At 38.5% G+C, this 25,131-nt stretch overlaps 2 long non-coding RNA genes across 2 annotated transcripts; both read left to right on the plus strand.

Annotated features, from left to right (window-relative positions):
• Window positions 1-1,596: 1,596 nt before the first annotated feature.
• LOC138021523 (uncharacterized) lies at window positions 1,597-2,684 on the plus strand. The gene is made up of 2 exons (XR_011126382.1): window positions 1,597-1,793; window positions 2,488-2,684. It is a non-coding gene; the product is annotated as an uncharacterized lncRNA (long non-coding RNA).
• A 17,872-nt stretch (window positions 2,685-20,556) lies between these two features.
• On the plus strand, window positions 20,557-24,918 carry LOC138021570 (uncharacterized). The gene is made up of 2 exons (XR_011126398.1): window positions 20,557-20,934; window positions 24,676-24,918. It is a non-coding gene; the product is annotated as an uncharacterized lncRNA (long non-coding RNA).
• The last annotated feature ends 213 nt before the right edge of the window (window positions 24,919-25,131 follow it).

Here is a 25,131-nt window from a genome sequence, read left to right on the forward strand (position 1 = left end):
GATATTTAATTCTGTTAATCTGACATAGACTAGAGAAACAAGATGAAACAGTGTTTGTAATATGTTCATCAAAGCCTAGCGTTGCATCCATTTGTATGCCGATATCCCTCGCTGTGTTGGATGGAGTAACTTCTTTACCTAGCTGATAAAGTGACATGAAAATTGGGGAGTCGTTGCAGCATTTGCAGCAGAGTTTGGTCTTATCAGGGTTGATTAGGAGACCATTATAATAACACCATGTACCGAACTTAGCCAAGATTGTGTAAGTCCAGCAGGGACTTGGAAGACTCAGAGGCCCTATCACCCACGGAAGTGAAGAATTTATTGAACTCGTCCGCAACCTCCTTTAAATCTCTCGTGTATACTTGCTGAGTTGCTGTTTCGGCAAAAGGAAAGCAACGGGGTTTAATCCTCACTGTTTAAATAGGGGCCTGACTTTCAAGCACATGAAGAAAATTTATGTTGAAGTGAACAAGCATTTCACTCGCGTAGTCAACAAGAGCGGTCTCGTGCCATGACACTTGTTCGAGATCCTTGACAAATTTGTCACGATCATAATTCTTGTAGGATCTTACATTAACAAAGCCAGTTGGGGACTTTTTTACTTAGGCAGTCTAAGTTTCCAAAAATATACACTAGAAAATGATCGCTGATGTGAGATACGACCACTCCACCATTCTTACCACATCCTCTTTTGCAATAGGTGACTAAACGCGCCAAAGCAAGCTTCCAAAACTCATTAATAATTCCTGAAGCTAATATCTTTCTCTCACAAAGGCCACTTTGCAAAATACCATAATGCTCTTTGTTTGCCCCCCTCCCCCCACCCCCCAAATTTGCGACAGCATTGATTACAGTTTCTATTAGTCCCAAGAAAAGCAAAATATTTGGGACAAACAAAGAGTATTATGGTATTTTCCGCAGTGTCCTATTTTAACCTTTGCTCGGACTCCCGAGGGACACGCTTTTCTGTGGAATGTTCGTTCAAAAACTCGCAGTACGTGTTTTTGTACCCGATAAAACACTGCTGCTCCTTTTTTTAAACGGAAAGAACACACACGAAGTTTTTGTGATGGTAATTAGTTCTTCTTTACATATGAATGAAAACTCATTTTCATAAGAAAAACTTCTCACTTATAATAAATTCGGGGACAAGATTTTGGTATGGATTACGGAAGTGTAAAGGGTTTAGGAGTAAAAATAAACCGTATCGGAAAAAAGTAGGGGATGAAGTGCCCAGCCCCTCCCTCTCCGCGGCCCCTGGATAACCAACCTTTCAATAACCTGAATGGTATCAAATTAAGGAGTGGAATTAAACTTCCCTTCATTGACAACGGGAAGGATATCTTTTGAACGTTAACTGGAAATTCCTTTTCCTTTCTCACTCTGCATGTCTATTGATTGTCCGCTTGTTTGTCTGATATCGGACGAGTATCCTGGATGAAAAAAAATAAAGTGTTACAAACTTGTCAGATCTTAAAGTTTAAATAAATTATGGAAACGTTTGGACAACTATAAAGTACTAATGGATTTTTAATGAGCTTCACCATTAATGTTTCCGTTCATAGAAAACCAGGACAAATTAAAACAATTTTCATATAAAAAGAGACCTCAAGCCAGCCGGAATATCCTTACATCTACTGTCTTCCTTAACCATGTACGCTCGGGTGTTTATTCGGTGGGGAGTAATGGTGTTAGGTTTTCTGTTTCAAAACGTGGAATCGTTCTCACCATGGATAAGTCCAAGGCGGCCCAAGGGTGATGCAAGTGAAAAAAGTAATCTTCAGATTAAGGTAACAGTTGTAATACTCTTTCATTCGAGTTGTGTTCCGTAACAGCACACCTTCAAGATGTAAATAATGTTTGGGTAGGTTTGAAATGGGACAATAGAGACAAAGGCAAAACGTGTCTTACGAACATGAAAACATAACATCATCTCTCTTGGCATAAAGCAGCAAGGAACGAGGTTCGGTATGAAGGGTATTAAGAGGAATTTGTAAAGAAGCAAGAGCTATTCTTTGGAAGGTCGTCATTGAAAGAATCTATTTTAATACTCGGAAGGGAGAGATATAGTGGATCCCACCGACAATAAAAAATATTGATAGTTTTAATCAAGGAAAGACATCTGGAGACCATAAATTTCTCGCCGAGTTTCAGTCAACCAGCAATAAATAGTTAGCTTCAATCCACTCTAACTTGGATGCTGCGAGATAAAATCACAAGAGGCATGTGTTATTCTCGTCAAGAAACGTTGGTCCTTTTTCCCAACTTTCAGCTTGCATCAATTTCGCATGTCCTGATAGCCTAATTCACAGCAGTAATTCATTTATCACAACTCTCTTACCTATACGTCCTCCTTTACATTGTAAGGGTCCTTGTGCTAGTCGCAACTCTGAACGCTTAAGAGTTAGTTCAAACTTTGCTTTTCAAAAGCAAACACTATTTTTATGTAGGACTAAACACAGAGTTTGACTTCTCTTTTGACAGCGTCAGTTGGGCTTTGAAGAAACGAGAGGGTGTAATTGCAAGAAAGAAAGCTTGCGGAATGGAGCTGAGAGAACTGCAATAAGAAGGTCAAATGAATAGAAGTCGGCGTGACGTTCTGCTACTCTGTAAAACAATAGTGATAGAAACTAAATGTCAAATTAAAATTTAATTTTCAGTAAAGAGATATCTAAAACAAATGTTTTTGTGTTTTAGCTGATCCTTGCCCACTAAGCTAACCTGTCAAAAGAGATAAAAAAAAGGTTGGTGAGAGTCTCAGTTTTTGCACGCCGTTTACTGCTAAAGAAGTGCAGTTCAATCCTTGTTGACACAACATCTTTTTCAAGTACCTTTCAGTTATCAGAGCGCTTTAAGTCTGTCTCTTGCTTTCTTTGGTTCAATCATTCAGCCCTCTGATTGGATCAGGTATTGCTTTAAATATTGCAGTGTTAAAAAATCACATTTTTTAAACATTGCGGTACACGCCTTTAAGTATAATACTGCCTTTTAAAGAGGACAATTCGGCTGGTATTGTACGCTGGGACGTACGGGACTTTTCCTTGAACCCATTTTAACAAGCAAGCAACTTGAACAAAACCTCAAAGTGCTACCATCATAAAAAAAATCAATTCCTTTTTTCTTCAGATTTTTAAGCTTTGTTTGCTAAACACCTGACTGACAAAATGTTGAGTTTTTGATTTTTATCCAAAGGCTGTCTACTTTAAGTGCAAATTTTGGATTTCAAGGTCCGGCATTACTCACGCTCAAAACTGCCCAATTTGACCTCAGAGGGTTGGATCTGGGGAAAAGTGACGTCATTTACCCACTAGCTTAAAATTTCAGCATGTAAATGCAGGTTATAAAATAGGACAATTCCAATACAATAAACAGGTGTCTTTTTAAAACTAGGTTTAGTGCTTGGGTCACTTAATGTTTAGTTAACATAGTTTTGAAATCCAAAGGAAAAGAAGAATTGATTTTTGGTCATAGTATCACTTTAATTTGACTGAGAAAAGCCCTTGCTGATAAACCAGCAAATTCGGTGAAATTGCTATGGGACTTTAACAACGAGATGGATAAAATGATCCAAATATGGAGGCCTGACATTGTCCTGGTGAACAAAGTGGATAAAGAGTACATAATCATAGACGCTGCGATCCCTGCAGATAAAAGACCTTGGAATAAGGAAGAGGAAATATTTATAAAAATACCGTGGTTGCAATCAAGCATGATATAAAACGAAATTGTGGCCTTGACAGTGATTAAAAAGTTTTTGGCACACGCGTTATGCACATTTGTCACCTACTTGCCTATTTTGCCATCGTTAGTCATATTTGCATACGTAACTGATGAAGGTCACCGAAGTGACGTTTTACTTTTAAAAACTCTTTAATCAGTGTCAACGCTACACTTTCCTTTTAAATATTTATAAGTACGAAGATTTAGTCTGAGCACTTGAAGAGGATATGGAAAGTGAAGACAACCAGGGTGCTACCAATAATGATTGGCAGACCTGGCGAGAGATGTATTGTTCAAGAAAATCTAGAAAGCGAGTTTACTTCAGTAACAAAATCCGTGCCATTAACGAGATGCCAGCACCATCTGACAAAAAGGGAGTTGAGGGACTTCTTGGAACAGTGAATTATTTAGGAAATTTTATTGTCAATTTGGCAACAGTCACTGGGCCTCTTAGAATTCTCAATGACACTGAATTTGAGTTGATATATGAACAGGACCGAGCATTTCGAGAGATTATGTAAGGAAGCCTGTCACTATCAGCTGTGATGCCTCAGTTACCAACTGGGCTAGGAGTGGAGGTGGGGGTGTTACTGCAAGATGGATTTCCAGTAGCCTATGCTTCAAGATCTTTCACTGAGAAAATGAACTTCCAGCAGTTCAGTTCAACCTGGAGCGATTCAATCAATACACCTATGGGAAGAGAGTGGCCATAGAATCAGATCAAAAGCCTCTCGAAAAAATTGTGAAGAAACCCCTGGTTGCAGCACCATCTAGATTATGAATAATTCGACGGAGAATGTAAAAGTACGACTACGCGTTGGTATATAAACCAGGAATGGAGCTAGACCTCCCTGACATGCTCTCCCGATCACCTGTCTCTCAAACCGTAGATGACAACATGGAAGGGGAGATTGCACTACATGTGCACCTGGTAAGCCGTGCGTTTCCAGTCAGAGTCCAAACTGGAAGACATCAAACGCGCAACAGCTGAAGACTAATCACTGAGGACACTCTCCGAGACAATTAAGTATGGATGGCCAGAGACAAAGTCTCAAACACCAGTTAGTATCCATGCGTACTGGGACGTGCGAGATGAGATGTCTGAAGTGAAATAATTGTGATCCCTCCCTCCATGAGAGAGGAAATGCTGGAGAGGATATACCGGGATCACATGGGGATTGAACTCCAAGCAATGAGCAAGAGACTCTCTACTGGCCAGGAATCAACTCCCTAATCACCGATAAAGTATCAAGATGCACTATATGCCTAGAACACTGAAAGCAAAACGCAAAGGAGCCTATGATTACTTCTCGTGTACCAAGCAAACCCGAACCATAACCCTACTAAATTCGAATATGTTATTATGGTGGATTTTTGAGGTTGCAAAACTGCCAGACACCAAGAGCATTACGGTCATAATCCACATAAAGTCTGCATTCCCAAGAGATGGTTTATCTTCTAAACTGACCAGTGATAAAGTCCCCAAATACTCTTCAAAGAAATTTGAATCATTTGCAAGATCGTGGGAATTCAAACACACCATTATCAGTCCACTAAACCCTCAACTAAATGGTATCGTTGAGAAGTACTGTGAAAAAACTGTGAAAATCTGTTAACCATAGCAAAGCAAGACAGCCGTGATCCATATCTCTCGTTACTGGAATACAGAATTACACCCATCGATGATGTTGGCTCACCTGCTCAACTACTTCGTTCAATCATTCCCACAAGTGATGCACTATTAAGACCAATGGTCTTGGATGCCAACACGGTTATGGAGAAATTGGAGCTAAAGTTTCTCTCGAGGCTTTCTCCATTAAATATCTCAAATTCCGTCGCCTCTTCTCTCTTTTTCTTTTCTACTCTTCATCCCATTGCTCGTCACTAACTGTAAAAACTCTTTTTCAAAAGTAACGAAGGTCGGTGGGATATACGCGGGCTGCGAAATAGTTTCCCGCCAGGAAAATTCACCCATCCGCTGCTCAAAGATGCATTCCCGAGACTCCCCTCCCTTCTCTTCCTTAGTCTCCCAACCTCCTCCCCCAGCGTCTTTACGGACGGACGGACGGACGGACGGACGTAAGTTAGGTCAATCACGTAAACAACCAAAGGAAGAAAGGTTGACCATATTCTCTTAAGTATGGGGCTCTGCCTCAGAGTTCGCGGCCTGGGGCCCCGCTATTATATCTTTATTTCCTTAAAACGTAAAATAATAAATCTCTAGGTGTGTTGATTGATGAAAATCTCTTATGGAAATATCATATAGCTTCAAAAATAATTAAGACAATTGGCATTATTGCAAGATTAATGCATGTCGTAACCCTGGCTACTTTACATCGCATATATGTTGCAGGAAAAAATCCGTTCTCAGGTTGAAACCGTTTAAACTTACGTTAAATTCGTAATCATCATCTTACCTAGTTTGAATTATGCACTCAACCTAGCTTAAACCCTCTCTCAAAAGGTTTGAAAACACTTATAATTTCCCTCCTCAAGCTCTGTCTTACGCATTTCGTATCCGTTTGAGGCCCCCCTGTGTAAAAAGAGTCTAATAACATCTTCTTCATGTTTGGTATCATCTTATCGGTTTTTGTACTCATATACTTATTAATTCAGTCTCAACATTGCAACATAGTAAGGGAACGAAAAATTATACTATTCAATTATCGGTACTCGAACTCGCACCCTTCAGACCTGCAGTACTGTGTCGTCACCACTACAGTACAATACAGATGCAACCTTTGCACAGGTACTATATCGGAATAATACCAATGGAATATGGTAATGATACCAATATTTATGATGTTTCTCAGAACAGCCGGATCCACACCGCCGTGAATTTTTCTCTTTCACGCTACACTCACGAAATAAATACCTAGTAGCTATTTCCTGCATAACAGCGGTAATGTTGACCGGCTCAACAACGGTTCAACATATTTTTTCGGAATTTTCTCACCTTCTCGTGCAGGTATAACTAGACAGCAAAAAGTCAATTTTGCTAAAGACGGAAATTCGACAGCGGGTGTAAATATAAAGGGAGGAAAAGCCAAAAGAAATCGGACATGAGCTTAAAGTTTGAAAGCTTAAAAATTTCACGAACCATATATAGGACTACGCTTTTCTATAAGGACAAACCCGGCAATGAGTTGTTATAAAAAAAAAAACCCATTTTAAATCCACCGCAAAGGAACTAAACCGGTGCCAGAAAAAAGCCTTTCCAAAATCGGTCAACAATATTAAAGAAAGCAGCTCATTTTGTACGAATTTCCAAGCTCGTATTTTTAAGCGATAGAAACGTACAAACAATTGTAAGTGGCCTGAATTTTCAATTTATTATGGAAAAACAGCTAAAAGCAAAGAAAAATTGGGTTAAATGTTCTTTTCAGATAGTATTTCTTGGTTTTGTCATTTAAACGGGACAAATTTGAATTTCTTCGCCAGGAAGTACAAAAGGCTGTCACTAAACATTTTTTATCATTCACAATTACATGTAAATCATTTAAATTTAAACCAGTTGTGAAAATAACGCTGTTGTCAATTCCCTTGTTTGTAATAAAAGAAATGTCAGCTCATTTTTCAAAATTGATAACAATATGGCCTGTGTATCAATTTTCGATTGTAATTCGACTGCGACTTAATTTCTAAAAGAATTGTACTTGAAATTTCGAATTTTCTGAAAGTTTGAGATTGCAATAAAACGTTTGCCAAGAAAAATGAAAACTGTTTAATTTAGGGGAAAAAAGGCTCAGGCTAGCAGGTCAATTCTTACTTTTCTTAGTTTTAAGCATTCTCAGTTTTTATGAGTTAGTACAGAATCTTACCTTACGCACCGCGTCCTTTCAGATTGACCTTAATTTGTCACTTCCTTTGAGTCGACAGATATTATTCGTAGTCTTATTTTATAATACCGAGGATTATAAGGATTCAGCGATTCCGGAGGAAATCGCGAGTTATGATTCAATAGCCACGTATCCTTTGCTTCTTTCAACAATGTCACAAAGACAACACTTTTCTTCGTGGCTCAGGAACTTGGCGTTCGGTTCGTGAAGCAGTCAATTCCGAAAACAGTATGAATTAATTAAACTTCACTTTTAGTTACCTTATGACTCACTAATAACAGGATAAAAAAATCTTAAGGAAGCTAGGGACTAACTGGAATTCAACTAAACGAAAAATTCAATTTGCGTATAAAAAGATCCGTAAAGAATGTTTTATTGTTGTTGTTGTTGTAGTTGTTGTTGTTGTTGTGCTTTCCACTGTAGTTCTATCCCAAACGATGTTCTTCTCTTTCCTCATTTTCTGGTATTTGTCGAATTATGAAATAATTCAGTGTTATTACGTTTTCACGAAGTAAAGATTTGACAAGAAATCCCCCTATTGTGACAGACTTATTGCTTTTTTATGACCGGATACAACTATGGCACCTGAATTTTAGACTAATGAGTACCCTGAAATCGTGTAATAGAACCTTTAAAACAATCTCAATCGGAAAACCACAGAAAGCAAAAAAGCAGTGTTATCTCATTAAGTCAATATCTCTTATAAAAAGGGCATACCTTCACCCTTAAAAACTCAGAAGAAAAACCGCTCCTCTGCTGCGCGGGTTCTTGAAACCGATTACGAGCTGATTGTACTTCGACATCCACAACAAGCAACAGTTCAAGGTAAAGTAGTCTTGGACTCACAAATTCCTTTTTTAAGATCGAGTTACATAAAAACTGCCGCAAATAATTACTTACTGTGACAGTCAAAAATTCCACATGCTGAGTGTTTTATCTCCGTTGTTGGGCGCCAATTTCATATGACGTCGATTTTAAATTCATTCCCAGAAAACCGTAACAGGGCAAAATTGCCACAGCAGTTGTGAATGTTGTTACATTAATATACTCGTTATGTCCCTTTCTCTTATCCATCATAGGTACAATTAGTGTTTAGAGCTTATAGGAGAGTCATCTCCGATGGAATCGTTTGAGCAAAATTATCCCTTAGTGTTTTTTGGTAAGCAAACGTTGCGGTTAACAGCTATTTAAGATTTACCAATCCTTTTCCTAGAAAATGTATGGGAGTTACTTTTTCGTCGTGCTTCTGCATTTTACGCTGTGCCTTGGGAACCATGCTGCTAAATCGACATCCAGAGAAGAAATCAGTGACAGTACAACCAAGAAAACTCAAGCAATCAATTGGAATGGGAAAAAAGAAGTGTCTAATCATGGCAGTTACCACAACCGCCCTGAATTGTCCACTGGGAACAGGGATGCGTCACCTGAAGCGCGCAATTTACCATTTGATTTTAAGAATGCAGAGTATTCGGAGAAAAAAGATACTTTGTCTGAAACGCACCTTCCACCCTTTATCACGAAGTATCCATTTTTTTTGGGGAAGAGAGAAACCTCCTCTGCTTCGCAACCCCGTTCAATTCATTTGAAGGCTACTGGATATTCCACAGCAAAAAGGGATACTTTGTCGCACCGGGAATACGTTTGAGCCCGCCAGTCCTCGCCTTTCATTTCAAAGCGCCTGATTTGTGTGTAATGAATTTATGTTATACCTTATGCGTGTTTGCAGTACATAAAGATTAGACTTCAAAACTAAGAGTATTAAGTTTTATTGCTCAGCACGACCACTATATATTCAACTGATCTATTTAAATGACCAAGAGTTAAGAATAAAACGTAGATTGTAGCCGCCCAATAGTTTGAAACCTTTTTTTTGTTAAACTTATAATGTCAAGTAGAAAATTACTATTCACTTCCCAGCGTAATTTTGCAAAGATCAAAGCTTCCTCTCAAATGCACCTCATGCAGATCTCTATTTAGTGTCCTTACTGTTCAAAGTTCTAAACTGTTCGGAAAGTTGAACAGGTATATTCAAACTTCCAAAACTGCGCGATCCATTTTTCCTTTTCACTATGGAATTTAGGCCAAATGGAACGGAAACGCAGACCCAACTAGAATTTTTGCAAATAAATCGAGGAAAATTTGTTTTTCGCTTTAGTAAATGGTAAAAGAAGTAATCAAATAAGAAAACGCAAACAAGATACATTCAAGACGTGTGCAGAGCACAAAGCTGTGCGGAAAGCATCATGTGGCCAAAACTAGCACTCTCACAAGTTGCACGAACACGAGTATCTGTTTATCAGGGTGCGTTTAACAGGTATTATGTGGCTATGGAGAGCTTATCGACGCCATGCCTTACGTATTTCATATTGCCTACCTACGGAGGGTTCTGTGAACGTCTTGGATCTCCCACCTAACATGGAAGGAGATTATTCCAAGGCGGCGTGGTCTGGTGGTTACGTTATAATGCTGGTTTTGTATCCGACTTCGCCGTATTCAACTTCCGCTCACACTGCCCACTACCTTAATTTGTCTTCGGAGGAAACCTCGATGTCCTTTTAACAAGTTAAAGTTCAAAAACATGGTATTTTTTATTAAATTGATATTCTCATATTATTAAAAAAGAATACCTGTGAATTACAGCTCTAGACAAAAAGTGTTTAGACCTTTTCTAAATTCAACCCTTTGGACCATTATCTGAAAAAAGCCCATAACTCTCCTTACCACCCAGTCCCACCCCATCTCATACTACATGTACAAAGCTGTTGCCTGGCGGAAGAGGAACCATATAGAAATAATATTTACTTCATGAAAACAGTCTTAAATGTTATTAAACGCTTCTCACTTCGCTCAGCCAGGAACAGAGCTCAATGGAGGCTATAGAGTGTTTTTACTCATGTTTATATCCACAACTAAGCTTCGTTGGCGAAAGGGTAACAACAGTTGCAAGTTTACCTAGAGTTTGAGGATCAGCGATCGGAGTTCTTAGTTATCAGAGAAAACATACACTATGTCCAGAACGCAACAACGAAAATGGCAAATTTGACTAAATTTCGCCAACAGTCGGGGGGAAATGGGAAATACTGGGGGAATGTGACGAGGTACATACATATTTTATCTATTTATACACGGTAAAATCTTCAGTATATAATACACTAAAAAGTTTCATTACACCTGCACCGTCTTAAACACGATTGCTGTGTGGGAGCCCGATCAACAGCTACTATAAATTGGGTCAATTTCTCTTTTAAAATATCCTAAGGAGTCTCATTTTCGTAAGCTGACGGGTAAACTATTTCATAACAGTGCTCCGCTATAACAAAAAGCACGCTTGCCATAATTTGTGCGTGGTATAGGCAACTCAAGTTTAGCCTCACTCTCTTAAGTTGTCTTAGATTAACCGTGCTAATCACTCTCAAGTAATGAAAAGTTGAGTGATAAGGGTATACTTGTTTGAAGGCAAAATATAGGGTGTATTTATATGCTTTTTTCGGTTCCCAAAATAACCTATTACCTAAAATTAAGGAGTGCATCTTGCAAAAGCAGTTATTGGTGTTTCACATGGTACCCTAACTTTGCCTTTGCTTTAAGCAGTTGAACACGATGTTCAATCCTTTCAAATATTACAGTTTGTTGAAAGTCCTGGTTTGAGCTCCCTCAACACTTTGGGTCAGACATCGTCGAAATTGTCTGTATTCTACTGCTTAGCCTACTATTAATTTGACAAATATTTTAAATATCAGTCTACTTTATACTCTGTACCCAATTCCCATGATCTATGGAACTTTCAAAAACAACTTGAATTTTAATTGTAGAATTCTATCTTTTAGCTTGTTAACGATCTTACGGTACCCTCTTTTGTTATCATTTGCATCATTTTGCTGCTAAGTTTCAGGAGTCACTCTTCCCTCCTCTTTTGTATTTGCCACCAGGTTCCTGGCGATTTTGATAAATTTTTACCAAAGCCTCTTTCTAAGGAAGCCCCTCCTGCCATCGCAAAGGCATTTGCTACCACGTGGTACGTTGCCCTGACATATGAGTTGTTTTAGAAGCGGCGTGCATAATGTGATTCAGTCAAAAATTTTAGTCACAAGCGAAATACACAGTACTGGCCAAAGGAATAGCAGCATCTACACGCGCGTAAAATGCGTGCAAGATGGCGGATTTACGCGCAGAATACGTGCGCGTTACGCGTGTGTAAAATTTTATACGAACTATTACAAGCGCCTGAAATTACACGCAGTCTGCGTGTAATTTGATATGAGTAAAATTGCTGTGTCCATTACACGCGGCTTGCGTGTATTTTCCACTTAGCAATGTACATGAATCTGACAATGCAAGTTAAAGTCACAGAGTCGGCATTTCTCTTCCCTTATCCGTCAATAAATCGTTAGGTCTCATTTCAAACCACGCTAAGTGAAATTACCTTTATCCGGTTTCCCTATTTAATCAATTAAAAATCAAAAGTTATGACTGTAACGAGCGAACGATCGATGGAAATGTTTGACAGCATGACATATTACCGAAAAACATGCAAACTCAGAACTTGTGTTGCATTTATTTAAACATTCAATTTGTTCGTTGTACGGATCGAGCGATCGCACGCGGCAGGGATACTTAAACGTGTATTTTGATTTGCGCAGTCAAGCTGTTAGAATCTGCTATAAACGGGATAACTTTAAACATACAACATGTCAATATTCACGAAATGAAACAGAAATACATTTACATGTAGTATTTATGTGCGGGTGTTGTTGACGTGCTGCTGCGTGTAAATGCATACTTATTTGAATCCTGGTCCTGTGATTGTTTTCGCGTTTATAATAACGCAATTTGTGAAAAATTATACCCTCCCAGCAATACAGTGTAGACTGACCGAATTAAATTTTAACAACAGCAAAGTAAAATTTTTAATAAAGCTGAACTACTGTAAATAAGACGCACATGTTTACGTAAACATGACATTGCGTGACGCTACGGACACATTCAGTCCCGCAGGCGCGTCAAAATAAAACTATTCCTTCCAGAAAAATCAAATCAATATTATCGGCACATCTTACAAACTTTGAATAAAGATCTTGTCTTTTAACGGAGAGCATTTCACCGTTTGAATCAGCGAATTATGCACAGTAGAACCGAAGGTATGTTTCTTTTTTCCGTGTTTGCCGTGACATTGCACGATGTCCTCTCTCCGGCGCGGGCTTTAGAAAAGCCAACCTTTCCCTCCAGAATTCATTGTGTAGGCATTTCACATCGCTGTAATCAAGATTCAAGGTGTATAAATAATAAAGATTTTAGCTTGTATTTTTAAAATAACTTTTGTGAGCAATATTCATCGTATGTAAGGCTTGTAAGGTTCCAGGGTGTTTTTCGAAAATCGCACGTAACATGAAAACTTTCTCTGGTTAAACAGAAAAATTCAACGTATCGAGGCGTATTAATTAATCCTTTATACCACAAAGGTAATAAGCCGTTGGAGCTAGAAAATTCGGTCTTATTCTCAGATCAAGTGAGCGGTTGAAAAAGGCAAACAAAAATCAGGTATGATCCTAAAATAGATCGGCTACGCGCTCATTCACAAGCGGTGAGTGGTGAAAGGGAAATGAAATGGAAAGTCATCGTGGTATATCATTGAAGGGGGTAGTTTCTAAAGAAACTGTGGTGCTGCGTCGGTGGGGAAGTAGTATACAAAAATTTGGTTTTATCAACGGAGTTGATAATGTAAATTGGCCACCGTACAGAGATTATAAAAGCTGACGTTTCGAGCGTTAGCCCTTCGTCAGAGCAAATCGAGGAATTATGGGTTGCGTGTAATTTTTATAGTAGAGTAGGAGCTACGCTATTAGTGGTACCATGGCAACGTGAAAAATAGGAATATATTAGTTAAATGAAAAGCGTTCGTTAATACTGTGAGGATTAAGGGTGCCGATTTGAAAGATGAATTTTTGTTCCAGATTCTTGCGGCTTTCCGTCGTACCTATATGTAGGGAAAGGCCGCGGATAGCCATGTGTTTTTTGGGGTGGTTAGGGAGATTAAAATGACGAGCGACTGGCTTAGATGCATCGTTGTCATTCTTCTCAACATCGCGAAGGTGTTCGCGGAATCAGTCACCTAGTCGTCTACCTGTCTCGCCAATGTATAATTTATTGCATAACGTACAGGTTATGCAATAAATGAAATTTACGGAGGTACATGTGAAACGATCGGTGATCTTAACAGATCGTTTAGGTTCCGATATCTTGCTAGTGTTAACAATGAAAAGACAAGTTTTGTATCGTGAGCGCGCGCATTTGAAAGTGCAGGGTTGCTCGTTAGTTTTGAGCGCGCTTCCAACTAAAAAGTTGCCTACGTTTTTGTCGCGTTTGAATGAAATAAGTGGAGGTTGCGAAAAGATTTTACCAGTCTCGGGATCATTTTGGAGTAATTTAAAATTATTAAGAATGATACTTACTTATAAAAAACATAATAACTTTATTAACAAATTCAAAGAAAAATCTTAAATTTTACAATAGTAATAATCATAAAATATTAAATCATTTAATATGCATTATAAAAAAAATCCATTACATATGTGTCTTTCTCTTTGGTCTTAGCATACTAGTTAATAAAAATCTATAAAAAGAAAAAGTAAAAAAAAAGAACGAGGGGAAAACGATTTCGTACTATACTAGACCAGCCAGTAAGCAGAGTTATATAAGAAAGTCCGGCAAGCCCTCTTTCAATTTCAAAATCAGTCTCATGAATGCTCGTTGCTAGTTTTCTGTTATCCCTAGAGCCTCTCAGGCATAAAAGTGCCTCCCTCAGTAGAGATCCATGACACCGTCGTACTTTATGTAGGTCTGCCCTTCTTTACCACGCACCGGTGGCTCAGTTGGTTGAGCACGGGCTGTCACGCGGGAGGTCGTGAGTTCAACTCCGGCCGGACCAACACTCAGGGTCTTTAAATAACTGAGGAGAAAGTGCTGCCCTTGTAATTACATCTGCAAATGGTTAGACTCTCTAGTCTTCTCGGATAAGGACGATAAGCCGGAGGTCCCGTCTCACAACCCTTCAATGTTCATAATCCTGTGGGACGTAAAAGAACCCACACACTTGTCGCAAAGAGTAGGGCATGTAGTTCCCGGTGTTGTGTCTGTGGTCTGTGTATCATGGTTGGGAGGGTAAATACAGATCTCCATTTAAACCAGCTATGCTGACCTGGAATTTCTGTATAAATAATGTATATTAATAAATAAATAAATTCTTTATGGCCAGAAGCTTCGCAAGTCTGGCGTGGTATCTAGCACACTCTTCTCCCATCCCTCCCGTGGTGCTGAATACTAGGGGAGTGAATGTCCCTTGCTCTACTTCGAGGATCCTTGAAGCATATTTGCCCTTTTTCTCATTTTCCTGTTGCTTGGACAACTGCTTCAGAGTAAGGTCCTTGCACCTCTATTCAGTTCCTCCCCAGTGACAGGCTGTAAGCCCGGCTCCACTTCTACATCATAACATACCATCTTCAACAGCTCCGCCTCAAGGTCTCGCATCTCATTGTACCTCTGTATGACAAACCCACCACGCTTACAAATCATCGCATGGTCCACTGTAAAACGCACACCACTTGAGATCCACTTGCATTCATCACTTCCCGCTTGGTAACCTTGATAACACACTTGCCAATGATCCTCCGAATCACCTCTCCAATCCCAATGGGTCGCACTGCACCCTCGCCCTTATCAAGGGAAATCAGGCGATTTGCTGTTATAGCCTCAATGGACACAGGGTCAACATACTCCGTGCATAACCTCTTTGTCAGTGTGGCGAGAGCATCACAAAGATTTGAGCTCGATTTCTTGAACGATTTAGAAGCCAGAATTCTCTTAAATCCATTCGAATCAATACCAGAAGGCCCCCCGATCCTTTAGTTCGTAAGGCAGCCTCTTTAATCATTTCTCCATTAATTTCCTGGTATATGATCTCTGGAACATCCTCCACAGGACCAAACAATAGCGATCCAAGCTTAGCCTCCTTCGCTGTTGGGTGTTTCTCGTTCAGTTGCGTCATAACATCATCCGTTAGAGGTAGCACCCCTCCACCACCATCCTCACTCAAAAAACGAAGTGCTGAATTTATTTGCCCTTCCATCACAATCTTAGCGAATACTTTAGCTTTATTTGGCGCATCGTGTCTCTTTGCAATTTGCAAGCGCCTTTGAATCGCCCTCCCCTCACGCACCAAGCATTCAATTTCACCATTTTTCCATTGCTCCAGCCGTTTTTCGAGACATTGCTGATGTTCTTTCGCCTTCGATTTTTGGCCGGGTTTTTGAAGCGCCAAAGCGAGGAGAACAATTGCCGCTTTGAGTGCAATATGTTGCATTGTGGTGCCATTGTTCCAATCAGTAATATGCTTAGTGAGTTGGTCGATAAAGTCTCGTCCTGTTTTCTTATATGGGACCAAGAAGGTGTTTTTTACGCCAAGAAATGATCTCATTATACGCATCATTAATGACTGAGACGCTAACTGTTATGTCATGCCCGTCGATATTCATACCCCAGCTAACAATCGGCGGCGTGTCTATGGGCATGTATTCTGGCAATCCACCCGGGGCATCATTACACAACTTAAATGAATCGCACATTGATTTATCTCTCACAACAGCAATTTGCTCCGTTCCTGTAATATGTAAATCAGAGACCCTTCCAGAGAAATTAGCATTTTCACTTTCTTCAACTTGAAATCGCATATTTTGATTTCCATCGGTAGTGACATCTCTAATATCGACATCATTATTCATCCCCGCTGTACTCACATCCCCTCCACAGTTGTTAACTTTTTCTAGCCGCGAAGCTTGGTCCCGAAGGTTTTGGCTCTTCAATTGAAGATTGCCGTATAGTCCCAATCCATCCCAAAGCTCTTTCATGATCTCTATGTAGCCTGTTCTCTTTCCATTTTCATTACAGGGAGGATTATCAGAGCTTACAGTCCACAAGATCTTTATTCATCTTCTCAGTCCATTTCACCTTCGGCCTTCGCGCTTGACTTGACATAATTTTTTTTCCCGTGTTTGTGCCTTAGCCCTTCTTCATTCTTTCATCGTTTTGACCATGCCAGTTCTCTCAAGATCTTCCAAATGGTCTTCCAAATTTCCTTCGTCCCTCTTTAAGTATCCTGGCTCAGAACTAGCAGTTTCCGTGTGCTTTCTTTTGCTCCCAAATATCTCAAATACTTACTTATTCCTCGATTCGCTCTGACGAAGGGCTAACGCTCGAAACGTCAGCTTTTATAATCTCTGTACGGTGTCATTACTTTTACTTGAAATTTATAACATCTTCGACTTAGCAGCAGTGATTTATCACCCGACTCGCAACCTTTTTATTTTAGGAATGACTTCACCCACTGAAACGGACGAAATGAAACAAACGCAAACATGCGTTGAGCCAGCCAAACATGCGGAGCACCAACAGTCATTCAAACCGAGTCTTGATTATTCAACAAAAGTGGACACTTGCCGCGAAAATGTGCATAAATTTCGATTTTTAAACAGACGAGATGCATCCGTGAAGCATACACTGGGTTGCCTGTGGTACGTGTTACAGAAAATCAGAAGGCACTGAATTGTGTGGTATTGAACTACAGCATCCCAGTCTCTGAAGAATAACTAATGAAAAAGAAGCGAGAAACATTGGCATCTGGGCTGACATGTTGATAATTTTCAAGTTCCCTCACAACTTCTTTTCACCACAAGTTTAAGCGTGCCCTATGAGCATCTGACAGCTTCTGTAATGCCAAAGTTCACTGAAGTTAATCCCTGTCCAGCGGGGTTTGTGTTTGGATGGGAGACCAAAACAATATACCCCTCATAAAACAGAAGCATCGGACCGAAAATACTATTAACGCTAATAAATGCGAACTCAGCAAGGTACATATTTTGTTAGCTTGCAAAACAAGAACATCATTCTAAAAGCTTATTCTACGCAAAAAGTAGGTTCTGGAGGTAATTTTGAGAGTGGAAATCAAGGTTACGCGGCACACGGCAAATACAAACTCACGATTTAATTAAGTTAACACACCAGAAAGACGCTAACCTCATTTTGACAAGAAAATGCTTACTATTGCCATAAAAACTATCCAGTTAAGCTCACATATCATAAAACATGATGAATTTATAAAGGCCACCTTTTCCAGCGAGCAATTTTTTGAAACAAACAAGGTTAGGGTTAGGGTTAGCCCTGGGTTAGGGCTAGGTTAGGGCTTGGTTAGGGTTAGCCCTGTCCGGCGGGGTTAGTGACCAAAAACATATACCCCTTCGCAAAACAGAAGCATTAGACCGAAAATACTATTAACGCTAACAAATGCGAACTCAGAGAGGTAAAGATTTTGTTAGCTTGCTTTAAGCAAAAACAAATATTGAGGCCAAAGTAAATTGATATACAGTTTTTAGAAAGAACAGAAGAAAGTTTCCAGGACGGTCGCTCGAGAATAACATATTTACGACATGAAAACAACATTAATTTTGAACCGTGAATATAAAATATAAAAAGTTACGATCAGCAATAAATATTTTGGGAGATTTTTTGTACGTTCAATTTTGTTATTGTACGTTTTGGCTGCACAAATAAATCGCAAAATCGAAAGTGACATCACCGGAATTCAGCCGCGCGCGGCATGTTTACTTGCCAAACAGTGAAACATCTGTGTCAAATGATGGCAAGATACCGGGTTTTCGTAAGTTTCTTTTTCTGTCAAGTGTTATAAAGTTTGACAATAAGTGAGCGAATTCAAAACTAAGATCACAATCGCCCACCATTGTTTCTGCAAAGTCAAAAATTTACTCTCCAAGACGAGGTTATTTATCACCAGGTAATTCCATCATCTTGGAAATAGCCGCTACTTTATTATTCACCAGCGTCACAATTTTTTGCTGATTTTGGGGCTCATTTTGTTGAAACTCAAGCACGCTTCCAACAGACCTGTCTATTTTCATGAAACCTTTCCTGCTTACAGAGCAATACTAAAAATATCCTCCCGAATCACGTTTCAACCTTAAGCTCGAAAATTCAATTCACAAAATTATAATTCACAAAGGCAGAAAATATCACAGAATCCTTTTCCAGCGAAACATTTTATTGAAACAAACAACATAAGATGCATTAAAACGCCATTCGCGTTGCAATGACTTTCCACGCCATTGCTGGTTAACGAGATTAACAAACTCACGAGGCAGAATGTATATTAATATATAATGAAGTTAGCACAACAGAAAAACGCTAACCTCATTTTGACACGAAAATGCTTTACTATTGCCATAAAAACTATCCAGTTAAGCTCGCATATTATCAAACATGATAAATTCATAAAGGCCACCTTTTCCAGCGAACATTTTTTTGAAACAGACAACATATTTGCTCTTAGAGGCGAAAACCTCTTCCTATTTCACTGCGTGCGTGAAGACAAGAAACTCAATCCTGTCAAATTACCATGTACTTCAGGTTCGAACCCTTTCTTGAAGAACCTTTTCCTTGAATAACAAGAAAATGCTTTACTATTGCCATAAAACTATCCAGCACACATATCATAAAACATGATGAATTCATAAAGGCCACCTTTTCCAGCGAACCATTTTTTGAAACAAACAACATATTTGCTCTTAGAGGCAAAAACCCCTTCCTATTTCATTACGTGCGTGAAGAGAAAAAACTCAATCGTGTCAAACATGCGCAATATTACAACAAACTAAAATTTCAGGATCAAACCGTTTCCATGAAGAACCTTTTCCTTGAATAATGAAGCACAAAATAGACGACAAGCTTTCTTTCAAATAATTCTTGCCTGTCACATTTTCAATTTTTTTTACCTGAAGACTGTGCAGAGTTGATCACAGATCCACTTAAGGTGTTCAATTCGTTCTCTGTCTTTGTTGAACCCATAAGTTACCAGAGAATTTTCCATTTGGTTTCAGTGTTCTACATAACAGCACACTTGGCAAAATCGTAGAAATGCAGCTCACTTTGATTTAAGCTCGACGGGCGACAGATTGTTGTCGAAGTCCATTACTCGTCGCCTTTAAGATTCCACCGCCTGTCTTGTTCAGCATCCCATTGACTTGCCATTATTGAGCTTTACAAGGGTACATTTTGTTCAACGATCCACTAAAACGCCATTCGCGTTACATGACTTTCGACGCCATTGCCGGTTAAGTTTATCATTCTACGGTGTCCAACAGAGAAATCTACGCATTTCCACTACCCTCTCTATCCTAAGAAAATACGAGCGGAAGGCTCTATGCACAAAGATACCACTTAGCAGGGGAGTGACAGGCAAGACTTTTACCGACAGGGAAAATAAAAAAAAATAAAAAATAAAAAAGAAACAAACAAATCCAACCCACTTTCCGACTGGGATTGCCATACTGGCAACCCTGTAATAAAACAAATAAAACAAACAAATCCCACCCACTTTCCGACTGGGATTGCCATACTGGCAACCCAGTAATAACGCTAACAGAATAATTTAAGGGTCTTACTGTCCCAGTGACTTTCGTTTTGAAGTTTAATTATGAGGATGTCATTTCCAGTGACAATTTACAACGGAAGGAAATACGAATGTAAAAAATTGAGAATATAATTTCCAACTCAAATGTGCTACAAATAAATTTGCAAAAAACATTTTGTCAGTAATCTGCTGACAGACACATAACAATGGGCGTTTCATTAAGGAGGAGGATAGCAAGTCACTGATCGCTTAATAGACCGGGCAATCTTTTGTTGCAATGATTAATTATAACTTTCCTTTATGAAATAAACCTTTCAATAATGTTGTTTATATAAGCTGAGGCAAGCGACAGATGATCCTCTTTTGTTTTAGCACATACAATTTAAAAAAAAGAAGATTTCCTGTTGTCCCTTTGGGAGACAGCAATCAAAGTCGGTAGGCGACCTTTTTTTCCAGAGATATTATAAATGTGATGCCATTTTAGCTCATGCATGTTATGGAGACATACGGATGCGATTGGAGAGCCAAAAGTTAGTTGTTACCCTGTCTAGGAAATTACACCGGACTCATTTTAGGTTTTCGATATGGTATGAAAAAAGAAAAATATTTCGGACCCATCCTGGACGCCGTATTACGTCCGGATATCAATTTATCATTGACAATACTATGAACAGTGCATGGACGTTTCTTATCGACATGCTCCCTTGATGAGTAAATAAAGCGACTGTGTTGCCCTTACCCAATTACAATTCAGCCAAAGGTTTCTCAAAACCCTGAATGATGCGCGGAAGAACAAATTTGGGTGGTTTTCTCTTAGCGTTTCTTATTTCCACATTCGTTGTCTTAGAGCCGTGTGTTGGACTCACTGCGGGTGGATCAAACTGGAATCCACGACAAATGGTAAGAAACTTTATTTGATAATACTAATAATACTGAGAAAGATTATATTGCAGACAATTTGAGACATAATGTGTTGCAAGAAGCCGAATAGGTGTTGGGCTAATCGAGTGGACAGCCCAAGACTTTTCGCAAGGTTCAGATAAAAATTAAAAGGATATAATTAATTTAGTTCGGATAAAAGAGCAAGACTTCTACATATTACAGTAACGATAACAACGTTTGAAATACGGCATATAACTCTACGAAAAATGACTTAGTGTGTTGCCTGGAGAGTAGGGACCTTGTTTATGACATTGTCTAAGGAATTGCCAAAGGCGAGAACTAGTACTGCGATGTGATCTAAGAAGTAAGAATTATTTGCATTTCGTATTAAAGCTCGACCTTAGAATTCGGTGTTACGGAAATGTACTCACATCACTGAAGCACCTTATATCCCCGAAACGGGTGGTTAATATTCATTGAAGGATTGGCTGTTGGGAGACGAGATCAAACCAAACGTTATTAATTGCCAAATGAATTATGCTTTTTATAACTTTTCCATTATCAACTCATAACCTGCAACCATCGATTAAGACAACTAATGGACCCTTTATCAAACACTTGAAACATGGGTAAAGGACTATGACTAAAGTTGATTACAAAAACTTAAGCTGTTTTTATAAATTTATTTCTCAAGCTCAGATTTGTTATTGCCTTTGTTTTACTGGAAGTTTGACTTAGTATGCTGGCTCCCCATGGAATAATGTTGCTCTTTTAACCACCGACGTTTAAATCCGACATTGATTTCCAAGAGCTTGCAACGGACTTTATTCGGGTTTCTCGAAATCTCGAAATCAAACTGCAAGGAAACTGCTATGTCTCGGTGGATCAGAATCTCTTTGAGCCAAATGATTTGAAATTTTCCTATTGTAAAATGAGATCAACATTGAAATTCTGGGAAGAACATATATCCCCTTGATTAAAGGAACTAACTTCGTAGTTAGTTAAAGATATGTAGATATACAACTTCTCTTGACATATGTCATATCGCCCCCTGCCTCATTTCCCACCAAAAAACAAGCTTTGTTTCACTCAATTTTAACTCTTATAGTCCACGAAGTTTCAAGAAACTGATTCACGCGAATAATAGAAAAATCCAAAATTCTTTTTTTTTTCAGTTTTATTTCGAAAAATATGCATTTTGCTGGAAATCTGGTTATAGGGTACACGTGATGAAGCCGTGGTAAAAAAATATAGGCTTTACTGCACTGGTATTGGGGAATCGTAAACAAAAACTGGGGAGAGTCACAAAAGGAACAAAAACGGCAAATAGAATTAGCAAGGAAAATGACTGTATGTAAACAAACGGGATAAAAATTGATAAAGAGTCTATGATAACCGATTCTTTTCTTGAAACTTCGACAAATCGAGGAAAGATAACTTTGAGGTAAATGTCGGAGTTTGAGCATCTAACTCTGAAAGAATATTTTTGACGATGTATAAATTCAAATGCAGTGAATGCAATAAAGTGCCTGACGTTCTCACATTAAATTGGAAGAAAAGTCTGTCTTCACGTCTCCCTTGAAGATGTTTCAATGGGGATTTAAATGACCAGAAATTTCTGCCATAATACTAATTGTTGCTATGTACTTAACATTTACAATTGTGTTTAAAATTATGTAAGAATTGAAAAGTGCTAGAATTTAGATGAGTGCGATTATTCTTAAAGATAACTACCACCTCAAGAAAGTCGATCTCCGAATTCTTTAAGATCCTTTCGATGATACCTAGTGAGAATATGGAATAGATATTAAATGAATGGAGAGGATATTTCGTATTTATCTATATTTCTGGAGCTAGGTATTAACGCCAAAATTTTCAAACGAAGGTGTATCACTAATTCATATGGGTGGAACTCTAGATACATATTTAGTGTTTCTGTGTTTCCTAACCCTTGGCTAAGTATTTACTCTTCTTTTGTTTGCTCACAAGAAAATAAAACCACTAATATTGTAAATGTTTTTGGAAATCGCGAAAAATATAAATAATGCAGATAATTTTGTTTGTTGGGGGTATTGAATGTGGACTGACTTGGAATGAGTATTTTAAGCAAAATTTTAGGTAAAGTCTAAGAAAAACGAAATGCACCTGTTGTCTCATCTCATGGAAGCAAAAACAATGCCAACTTCATACAATGGTATTTTTTTTTATGATTGAGGTGTTTAAGTAATAAAAGTTCTTAATTTCCTAGAAGTGCTGTAAATTGCATTTGTTATTTCCAAGAAACTCATTAAAAATCACGTTAGATGTTTAAGACGTTAAAGGAACATTAAGAATACAAAAAGCGTAATCAAGTAGGATTCTGAAATCTGTGGAAATTACTCTCTAATTACACAGTTAATCAGAGCGTTTTCAAAATGTTGGCGGAAAAACAGAAATATTAACAACATTCTTCAAACTTCTAGTCAATCAGTAAATTTTACCGACATAAGACTCTTGTAGCTGATGATTAGTTTTGCGTAGGCCATAAAATGAAGGCTTAAAGAAGAGTATAAGTCATTCGTTGATGGCGTATTTAGCTATTAGTTCTGTTAACAAACTATAGAAAGACTAATTATTTACTTCGGAATCTACCTTACGGGTGAAAGCTTTAATTTGGACAATGACAGAACGAGCATTATAAATTGCGGTAACCAAAAAGCATCATCAAATTCGTAACTTTTACAGACCTTGACAAGATAACCCAGAACATCAAAAAAACGGCGATAAGAGATGAATACAAGACTTACAATTTTGCTAGTACTGACGCTGACTGTAGCGGCTACTGTCCTTCCCACGTGTGAAAGCTTCGCATCAGGCAATCCATGGAAAAAAGAACAAATACAGGTTTTGTCTCCTACTACAATGCTTCAGCTTTCGTCTGTAAAGACGTTTCTTGAGCTATTTTTTTTTTTACTAAGAGAAAGCACGTTATCATTCATTTTATAACAACAGAATGCCTCAAGTATGTCAATCCCATTTCAGCCAGGGTTGAGGATTTATTTTGAGCCTAGAGAAAGTTTGACATTCTAGGTGTCCCATTAATTTTCCTCAGTGTTCAGTTGTTGAATTATTGTAATTTAGTAGCACTTAAAATTCAGGTTGGATTATTGTTAGTCACTTGCGTTTTACAGTTGGCGACGTTTCTCCTTTCGAATGAAATATATCTGGTCAGTAAACAGGAAAGAGGAATCATTAGGATTTCGTGGTTGGGAAAGGACAGTGCCATTTAAGAACCGTCTTCTTGTATTTGACATAAAATACTGGGTCTGCTGTATCTCTTGCAGTTTAGCTATCTTAACTAAACCTTTCAAGACATTGATTCGTTTCTGCCAGCAGATATCATTAGTGTGCACATATCCCAAAAACGAGTATTAAACTACAAGCAAAATAAGCAAGCATCTGGTTCCAATGTATTTGTACATTCTCTTTATCATTTCTTTGTCTATCTTGTGTCAGTTGCCTTATTGTTACCTTACTCATGGAATATTTTGGTTTTTACAATATGACGACGTTTTCCGTTCTTTGCGGGGTTCTTCTTTTCCAATTCAGGAAAAAAAACAAGTCTTATATTTCGACCTCTTCAATACACTGTGCTGTTTGGTGAACACTAATTAAGAATTGTTGCCTTGAAAAATACTAGAAGCTTTCTAGAGAGTCATAGTAGTTGTTGCTGTTGTTTCATTTTAAGTATGCCTACCGGTACGTGTTTTTATCACACAGAACAAAAGCGGAATGGATGATGACATGTGCAGAGTGGCCTGGGAAACCTGCAAGAGGAGATTTTTACAAGGGGAGATGAAACCGCGTCGTCGTTCTCGTCCATCCCAATGAGTTACCAAGAACTTGATGATAGACGTTTAAATAAAAAAATAATTTGTTAAAACAAATATAAATCCCATAAATTGCCTGGAAGCGTACATATGTCTAAATGAAATAAAAACTACATCGCCCACTAAGAAAGAATCAGTGTTTCTTGTTGTTATTTTACACAGAGCTCATTTACACCTGAAAACTCAACATAAGAAAATTCAACTTTTCCCTTAGAAAAGGAAAAGAGTTGATGAACCGTGGAGAGCATTCCAAATGCTAAAGAAGCCGGAAGTACACTGGTCTGGTGCAGTCCAAATATCTTCAGTCCCAAAGCACTTGAACAGGAGATTTCAATGATACAGCAAT

The sequence above is a fragment of the Montipora capricornis genome, chromosome 10, assembly GCF_036669925.1.
Source record: "Montipora capricornis isolate CH-2021 chromosome 10, ASM3666992v2, whole genome shotgun sequence".
In the NCBI taxonomy this organism is placed as follows: Eukaryota; Metazoa; Cnidaria; class Anthozoa; order Scleractinia; family Acroporidae; genus Montipora; species Montipora capricornis.